Below are 10,596 nucleotides of genomic sequence, written 5' to 3'. Positions count from 1 at the left end.
TGATTTACCTGCTCATTCATGGAAATGGATTGATCACCCGCAACATTTGAGAGCTCTTGCTTCGCTTGACCCTCCTCTTTCTCATTCCTTCGCCTCCACAGAAAGTTTTGTGTTGGTTCCAGTCATTTTCTTGGTTTCATAGTGTCTAAAGAAGGAATTTGACTCAACCATTTGAAGGTTAAGGAAATTCTTGATTTGCTTCCACCTTCCAATTTACTACAGTTACAGAGACTCCAAGGGAAGGCTAACTTTCTAAGGAGGTTCATTCCCAACTACACTGAAATGGCTAAATGATTTACTTGACTTTTGAAAAAGGGGATACCCTTCCATTAGGACCAGGTTGCGCAAGTTTCCTTTGATTCTCTTAAAGATACCTGGATTCGAGCATCATTAATGTATGCCCCTAAATATCAAAAGGACTATTTCCTTTATCTCACCGCTGCAGATACAACCATTGCTATGGTTTTAGTCCAAGAAGAAGATGGGACTGAACATCCGATATATTATTTGAGTCGCAATCTTAATGATACAGAATTTAAGTACTCTTATGTTGAAATGTTAGCTTTCGCTACTATTCAAGCTGTGCAGATATTTCACCACTATATCCTGCTTCGAATGACCACTGTCATTTTGGATTGAAACCCTATGACACATTTTGTCACGTCAATTTCTGGGGGAAAATACTTGAAATGGATTGCCATTTTGTAGGAGTTTGATTTGGAATTCATCAAATCCAAGTCAAAGAAATCTCTAGTCTTCGTCGAGCTTGTTTGCGACCTTCCCTCAACTGATATCAATTCAACAATGGAACCATCGTTTTCGAATGAGTCTTTGTTCCTGATTTTGTCATCTGACCCATGGTATGGGGATATATTGATCTATCTCCATGCCCAAGAATTTTGGCCCACTACCTCTCGCTGACAACAACGACGTATTTATTACCTAGCCAAATATTATCTAATCGTTGGCAACACCCTTTACCGTTGTGGTATCAATACGATTTTATGAAGGTGCCTCACTCATGGAGAAGAGAAGAAAGTTTTGAATGATTGCCATTCTGGTGCTTGTGGTGGACATTTATCTGGTTATGCTACAACATAGAAGATTCTCCATGCTGGTTAATTCTGGCCAACTATATTCAATAATTGCATTATTGTTGTCAGAAGTTGTCATGCATGCCATATTTTTGACTGCAAAACATGATTACCACCTGCACCATTGCATCCTATCATCGTTGTTGGACCATTTGCAAAATGGGGTATCACCGTGGACTATTTTATGAAATGGGTTAAGGCCATGCCTACATTAAACAACAGTGGTGAGACAGTTGCTATTTTTTTCTTCAACCATGTGGTTGCATGGTTTTCCATGCTACAAGCTATAGTTACAGATCATGGGTCGCATTCTCGCAACCATATGATGACCGAATTGACAGCCAAGTCAGGACTTTCACATGATAGTACTACACCTTATTTTCTGCAAGCTAATGGACAAGTTGAGGCTATCAATAAAATCCTTAAGCGAATGCTCCAAAGAATGGTAGGGGTTCATAAACAGAATTGGAATTTAATCCTATACTCGGCTTTGTGGGTGTACTGAACCTCGGTGAGAAATGCAACTGGATTCACACCCTTTCAATTGGTTTATGGTTTGGAAGGAATCTTGCCTATACAATGTGAAATTTTTTCATTAAAACTCGCAACTGGCATGTTACCATACACTTTTGAAGAAGAGGCACGTTTCTTAGAGCTCATTGTAACAGCCCTAGTGAAAATTTCATGTAAAAAATATATAAATACCACGAATGATGGGACATGTATTCCAAGCTGAATGGTGGGTAGAACATCCTAGTGGGTGTTCATTTGGTTGTTTATGGTTAAGGAAATTGGCAAAGGTAATGGATAAGTCACTAAAGAAGAAAAAAGGTATTTTTACACATTTATTTATGAAAATAATGGAAATTAGGAGAATAGGAAGGTGAAAGGTCACATTTTTCATGTGAGGAGGAAATTGAAGGAGAAAAATGGAAAATGAAGAAAATAGAGGCCTCGTTAATAAAAAGGCTTATGAGCATTAGTGGGCAAGACTTGGTCAGTTTAGCTTTCAAGATCTCTCATTATTCTCTCTCTCTCTCTCTCTCTCTCTCTCTCATACTCTTGGATACATAGAGTTTTCTTGGAACACTCTTGGAGGGTGTGGCATACTTGGATTCTTGGAGAAAGAAGGCAAAGGAACAACAAGAAAGCACAAGAAGGCATCGGCATCAATAGCTACATGAGATTTTCTTGCAGGTATCGAGTTGCATGTATGATTTATTCACTAGCTTTGGCATGTATGGCATGTTCATGTGGTTTCTTGGTTGTGATCTATCGTTGGCATGGAGGATTGCCTGGATTGACAGTGGATTTCCTCACCTTGCCATTTCCTAGATAGCCATGGTGATTGTGGATTTACTTTCATTGCTTTGTTTTTGTTGGTTATCATGTTTCCTTAGCTTGGGTTAAGTTATTAGTCTTAGAAGCCCTTGTTGACAAAACTCTCTGGCAACCATGTAACAGCTTGGGTTGAGTTACTAGTTCTAGAAGCCCTAGTTGGACAAATGCTTTGGAAGACTTGTAATAGCTTGGGTTGAGTTAATAGTCCTAGAAGCCCTAGTTGGACAAACGCTGTAGAAAACTTTGGTGGGTTGCGTTAGTAGTCCTGGAAACCTTGGTTAGAAAAAAACTCTAGAAGCCCTGTATAAGTTGTGGGTTGAGCTATGAGTTCTAGAAGCCTTGGTTGGACAAATGCTCTGGAAGCCCTGTATCAGTTGTGGGTTGAGTTACTAGTTCTTGAAGCCTTGGTTGGACAAATGCTTTGGAATCCCTGCAAGGCTTGCATGGAGACCAATCTGATGATGGTTTTTGGTGATGTCTGACCATGAGGTGGAATCACTATTTGATGGGTTGAAGTGGGTAGCCTTTGGAAGCCCTAGATGAGTTTTGATTGATGTGTTCTATGAGATCCCACATTCATGATTTGAATATGGCATGGGGGTGATTGGCTGAAGAGACACTTGGCCCAGCTAATCTATGGTCAGGTGGAACTTGGTAGTCCCATCTTCGGTTGGTTCATCGCATTTATTTATGAAAAAAATTCATTCCCTTGATTTTCATTGCAAATGTAATGATGTATATATTGATTTTGATACCTGATATTTTTATTGTATTTATGTTTCTATTATGTTTTTTTAATATGCACATTTAGCCCCAGAGGTTGTTATAGAGTGGTATCAGAGCATGGCTCAAGCACTTGGACTGGATGGGCTCTATCATATGTAAAATGAAGAACAAAGATTAAATTTTAGACCTTTCTGTCATATCTGTTATAATTTTTCTTCTATGGCATATTAGAATCCAAACATGTGTCCATATTGAAGGTAAATTCCACTGGCAATGTGGTTAAAATTTTAGATATTGGTTCACAATACTTTAGGAATTATGATCTAAAGAAGATGACCTTCCTGAATGCACCTTTAAATAGGTCATGTTAGAATTTTTGCAATAACTCATCTTCTCTAGGCTTTCCGAAGCTGAAATTTTGTCCACATTGAGGTGACATACCACTGATTATGTGGTAGAAATTTCAAATATCGGGTTGCAATATTTTAGGAGATATGAGTAGAGGGAGTCGAGCCTTCTGAATGTTCCTAAAATCATGCCTCAAACAAGTCACGCTGTCATTTTCATTATAACTTCTCTTCTAGGCACTCTCAAGAGATAAAAAAATTTCCACAATGAGGGGAAATCCCACTAATATTGTGATAATAATTTTAGATATTCATTCGATATATTTTAGGAGATATGACCAATGGAAGTCGAGATTTGTGGATACTCTTAGAATTTTGCACCAAATAGGATTGTGTTGGTATTTTTGTTATAACTTTTCATCTATGAAATCTCAGAAGCTGAAACTTGAAACATAGTGAGGGATAATTCTACTGATCATATGGTTTAGTTTCCATAACTTGTACTACTACAGTTTAGGATATATGCACTTAATCATTCACTATATTAGTTTGCATGCAAAGTGTTTGATGAAATGCTTAAATGGTTCAATGATTAATTGCATACAAACTGTTTGATAAAATGCACCAATGAGTATGTTGTTTGTGGTTGGGGATAGTATTGATGTGTAATAGTATTTTTGCTTACTTGTATGCAAATACCTTGCTATATTAGTTTGCATGTAAAGTGTTTGAAGAAATGCTTACATGCAAATGTAATAGTATAGTAGTTGTTTGAAGAAAATGTAAAAGTATGGTAATTGTTTGAAGAAAATGCTATTTTTAGATGGGATAGTATTATGGTATGATAATATGGATGTAGCTGATCTATGCCTATTTTCATGAAAATAATTTGAAGAGTTGCGTGTAGGGAATTTCAAAGGTTATATGCAAGTAATTTGAAACCTTTCCTGTAAGGAAATGGAAAAGTGGCATGTTTTTAGTTATTATGTTACAAGTGGAATAAGTGCAATGTTTTTGACTTAGTCTCATACAAATGTATGAGAAATAAAAATCAATTTCTTTTCAAGTGTGGTTAAATTTAGTAGAGCTTTGGAGATCCCATTTCCATAATTGGACATTGGAGATCGGGTCATTATAGTAGCTTCATCCTACCTTAGTTTGGACCATGGATAGTAAGGTGGTATGCTTATAGGTTGTCAGTATTGGTGAATTCTTATTTCAAATTAATAGACACAATGTCTTAATTTTTGGAACATGTGATTGAATGTTTATGAATTATATGTCGCTTACATGTTGATTTCATGATACCTACTTACATCCTTGTATGTTAGGTTACATTTTTGAATATTTTGATTACATGTATTAGTCTTGTAGGTTGATTACAAGAATTGATCGCTTATGTTCAACTACATGCATTTATGTGTAGGTGTAGTTGATTTGGCATTGCTTGTGCATACTGTTGGTTGCATGTGGCAATGTGTACAATGGGGTAATGGTTGTTGTTATGCATGTATGGTCTTGGTTATGATTATGCATGTATAGTAAGTAAAACATGCCTTCTATAGCCATTGTATGCAATCTAGGTCATCATGGTGCTATCGGTTGTTATGATGCTATGAGTTGGCTAAGATAAAGTAAGAGATGCAGATCATCAAAGTGAAGTTGCAGCATTAGGCCTCGAGGCAAGGGAAGATCATCATACAGGTATTGCATGTGGGCATGAAAGTATGTAAGTTATATGCATTAGGGTTCCATACATTAAGTTTATGAACATGTATTTGATGTTATGGTTACGTTCATGATAGATGTTAGATGATTAGTGTGGTTATATGCACATGTGTCAGATAGTCAAGAATGATAGTAACCTGTAGTTATATGCATTATTATTGTTGTTTTATATTAGATAACCTGATGATTATGTTGTATGTTGTTGATGAGTATGATATATATATTATTGTTGTTATATGCTATTAACTTGATGATTAGGGTTATTTCGTTGAGATATTGATGTTATAATTTGGATTGGTCATATGAGTGATGGTTATGTCTATTTCCTTAAATATCTTGATGTTATGTGTATTGTGTTAACCTGGTTTGACCTACGTAGATGGTTATGGTTGCAATATTCAGGTATGAACTAACATATTTGTGAGATGGTGTCATACTAATCTAGATTGATCATACATATGTGATTGTTATGCATGAATGAAAAATGCTTATGAGCTTATGACGTGAACATGTTAGTTAGTTACTGTTAGGGATATCATGATTTATGTTTGAGTTGATATGTTGTGAGGTTGTATCATGCTAACGTAGCTTTTTTATGTAGACAAGATAGCCTCCCGTAATACACATTAAGGTATGAGTTTTCTTATGCCATATATTTTGTGCTTGGTTGTTTTATTATGGTGTCTATTTTGTGTTTGAGTGCTTGGTGCTTAGTTGATTTATTTAACATGGCATGTTTTCAAGTGGTTGAATGATTGATTAATTGCTTAATATGAGTATGTGTTCAAATGATTTTGCTTTAAGATGATTGTACTAAAATGTGTGCATTGAGACAGTTGATATGTTCTTGAATGTAGTTGATAGTTGTAGAATTATGTCTAATGACTACGGATTATGACATGATTGTTTGTAAAAGTTGATTTCAATTGATAAATATGATTGTCTTGATATTTGGAACATGTGGTTGACATTTGTGAGCATGATGCAAGGAGTTACATGGAAAGAGAGGTTGCCATGAAATCTTCAAGAAGGCTCTGGTTGAGTTTCCCTGGGAACCATGGGGATCGAGTCATGCTGTTTGTTGTTAGTCTTGTGTTTTTGGTCTTTTTCACTTATTGCGCTTGATTTTCAAGTTTGATTGTGTCTAGTGCATAGCTATGCCAATTTGTTTGCAGAGTCGTGTTGTTATTCGTTTCTGGTTTTCTTATTGTTGTTGTTTCCATTCTTGTCTTTTATGTTTTGATTCTGTGGAACTGGATGGGAAAGAGGAAAGTTGATGGAGCTCGAGGAGAGTTATGTGGTACCTGAAAGGTAATGTAGGATTCAAATGAATCTCAGTGCATGAGTAAGCACAACAAATGGGAAGGCTATGACAATCAGTTGGACTGGCTGGGTCCATTGTAGTAAATGGACAGTAGCAGTATAGTCATGAGTGTAGGTTTTAACCCCATACAGAAATTACCCGCATACGAATTCTAAAACACAGAAAATAAACAATGCAAGAGCATAACACATAAAACACATATACATAGAGATTTTCCTGTGGATCCCAAAAATGGTACTACCAGATTGATTTTTCATTATGTTCCTCTCAATGTTACAATACATATTTATACATGCCGAAGCATCCAATACCATGGACCGAAAACCATCGCATCCAAAACCATTGACCAAAAAACAATCGCATCCAAAACCATGTGCGAAAATCATGCACAAAACCATAGTAGGTCGGCCTAACCTAACATAGGGTCCAAAACCATAAAGTGGGGTTACTTGCACCCCTCAAATCCATGTGACTCCCCTCGCTATGCAATCGGTGCAATAAATGGGCGGCTCCGCCCCCCTTCTAAAACCCCAGTTAACTACGTGGGCTAGTCGTGGAAAGAATATAACACAACCCAACATTCTCCCACTTGTTCTTTTCTTTCCCCAAGGGGCCACAAGAGAGCTTAGTCATTTATGTAGCCCTGCAACACCCATTGTTTCTCTACACCAAGAGAACTTCTCAAAGCTCACAGATTTCGTCAATGCATCTGTAGTATTCTTCAAAGTGTCCACCTTTACCATCAACACCTTTTTGTCTTCTATCATATCCCTCACAAAGTGATACTGAACATCAATGTGCTTTGTCTTTGAATGATATGTAGGGTTCTTTGCCAAGAAAATTGCACTTTGGCTGTCACAGTCTATCCTTATAGCTCCCTGTACTAACCCTATATTTGAACACAATCTCTATAACCAAGATGCTTCCTTGCTTCCATGAGTGGCTACCATGTATTCTGCCTCTGTAGTTGATAGTGCCACTACAGATTGTTTCTTACTCATCCAACTGACTGCACCTCCAAATAGGTTAAACACATACCCACTTCTAGATCGTCTCTAATACAGATCTCTAGCCCAGTTTGCATCAACAAAGCCATGAATATCCAACACTTTGTCCAATCCTGGTCTTCCTTGGTAGCACAAACCATAATCACTAGTGCCACACAAATACCTGAAAACCCACTTCACTGTTGTCCAGTGCTCCATCCCTAGTTTTGACATGAACCTACTCAATACTCCAACTGCATGTGCAATGCCTTGTCTATTATAGACCATCACATACATCAGGCTACCGACTACACTTGTATATGGAACATGGGACATGTCCTCTTCCTCTTGTTGTGTCTTGGGGCACTGTTTAATAGATAACTTTACACCTACAGGAATAGGAACGTTCACCTGTTTACTATCCTGCATATTAAACCTCTGCAATATTGTCTCACCATACTTCCTCTGGTTTAACCAGTGCATCCTCTTTGTCCAATCTCTTTTAATTTCCATGCCCAAAATATAGTTTGGAGCAGCAAGATCTTTCATGTCGAATTTGGAGGATAAATGGGTCTTCAAATCTTGGATAATTTCTTTGTCATTTCCAACCAACAACATATCATCCACATACAAGACCAGATAAATAACACAGTTACCAATTAATTTAAAATACACACAGTGATCTGCTTTGCTTCTGGTGAAGCCAAGTCCCTGTATAAATGTATCAAATTTCCGATACCATAGCCTCGGTGACTGTTTAACCCATAAAAAGACTTCTTTAACTTGCATACTATTTCTTTCTTACCCTTCACCACAAAGCCTTCAAGTTGCTTCATGTAGATCTCCTCTTCCAGATCCCCATGAAGAAATGTTGTCTTCATATCCATCTGTTCTACCTCAAAATCAAAAGCAACAACAACAGATAAAAGTAATCTAATAGAAGTTACCTTGGCAACAGGAGAAAAAATATCACCAAAATCATTCCCGACACATGGGAATAACCTTTTGCTACCAACCGAGCTTTGCATTTCTCCACCTTTCCTTCTGCATTTGTCTTCTTCTTGAATACCCATTTGCTGCCAATGGGTTTCCTTCTAGCCGGCAACTCCACCAGATTGCAAGCCTCATTTTTGTGCAAAGATGCCATTTCATCAACCATGGCCTCTTCCCAAAGTTTTCCATCCTCTGAGTCTACTGCTTCCTTCACAGCTCTTGGATCATCATCAGTAATAGATAAAGAAAAATTTAAACAGAAAGAAGATGGACTATACCTTTCTGGCAGCCTTCTTTCTCGAACTAATCTTCTCACACCCGAAGTTTGTGGCTCTTCATCTTCTAATTCCTCCTCTACTGTAGAGTTTGATTCTTCCTCCTTTAACTCAAATTCTATCTTCTCAGGTTCCTTTGGTTGGACTCCATGTTTAATAACATCGTTCACCTCTCCGAACATCACATCTCGGTTGTACACAACCTTCCTTATTACTGGGTTTCAAATCTTATAACCCTTTAAACCATCCTTATACCAAATAAAGATTCACTTTTCAGATTTACTATCCAACTTGGTTCGTTTCTCCTTTGGAACATGTACATATGCATCACATCCAAATACCCTTAGATGTGAAAGAGAGGGTTTCTTACCAGTCCATACCTCTTGTGGAGTCCTATCCTCCAACACTGATGAAGGTGATCTATTGACCAGGTAACATGCTGTCTCCACCGCCTCCACCCAGAATTTTTATCCTAACATGGCATCACTGAGCATGCTTCTTGCCGTTTCCATCAACGTCTTGTTCATTCTTTCTGAAACTACATTTTGTTGAGGTGTATATGGAGTAGTCTTCTGCTGTGCTATACCACAGTTCTTACAGAATTCTTCAAAATCCTTACTGCAAAAAATCTCCACCATTATCTGTCCTCAACACCTTTATCCTCTTCTCTGCCTGGTTTTCCACCGGAGCCTTAAATTCTTTAAACCTGTCAAAAACTTTAGATTTCTTCTCAAGGAAATATATACATGTATTCCTTGAGAAGTCATCTATAAATGACACATAGTACATAGACTTACCTACATATGGAACCTTCACATGTCCAAACACATCACTGTGCACAAGCTCTAATATCTGTTTCACCCTCTTACCATGAGAGGGAAACTCACCCGATTCTACTTCCCATATACAAAATTTTCACAGAAATCAAAATCCAGAGAGCTATTACACATACCTTGTACCATACCTTTATCATGAAGTATTCGAAGGCCCTTCTCTCCAATATGTCCAAGCCTTTGATGCCACAGCATGGTCTTCTCTCCAGAGACCACTAAATTTTCTGCTCCACTTTCAGGAACCAGAGAGTTGTTGCACCCATGAACAACAGTGCTACCTTGTAGCTTGTACAGAGTTCCAATCCGAACTCCCCACATCTACCAGTGCTCCCCGATCCATCTTGTAGCTATCCTTCTCGAACACTATTTTTACACCTATATCATCCAACTTGCTTATAGAAATTAGATGTTTGTCCAATGCAGGAATATGCAAAACACCCGGAAGTGTTTTAACCCTTCCACCTTGCAGCTTCAACTTTACTTTTCTGCGACAAATGATTCTAGCGTTCCTATCATCCCCTAAGAAGACATCACCACCATCATATTTCTCATACTCATAGAACCACTCTCTATGGGGAGTTAAGTGAAAGGATGCACCTGAGTCAATCAACCATGCCTCATGATCTACATGTGTACTTGAAGAAGTGAAGTACACATCCCCACCTTCCTCTGAGGTGGTTTTCGCCTTTGCAGAAGGAGTATCATCAGATCCCTTTACTTTATTAGGAGCTTTAGATTTACATTCCCTTTTGTAGTTCCCTTCCTTTCCACATTTCCAGCACACCACCTTTATAGGATTTCCTAGAGATTTAGATCTCCCTCTATATTTAGATCTCCCAGTTGATGATTTATTTTTGTTTCTGTACTAGGACTGTCCTCGCACAGACAAAGCATCGCCATTCTGGCTCTCCATATTTTTTCATCTCATCTTCTCCATCCGCAAGGATGA

Source organism: Pinus tabuliformis, chromosome 2_2 (genome assembly GCF_031772625.1).
Source record: "Pinus tabuliformis cultivar Carrire ecotype Pingquan chromosome 2_2, CPIR1, whole genome shotgun sequence".
Classification (NCBI taxonomy): domain Eukaryota; kingdom Viridiplantae; phylum Streptophyta; class Pinopsida; order Pinales; family Pinaceae; genus Pinus; species Pinus tabuliformis.
The sequence above is the reverse complement of the archived record's forward strand: the minus strand, read 5'-3'. Positions refer to the sequence as shown.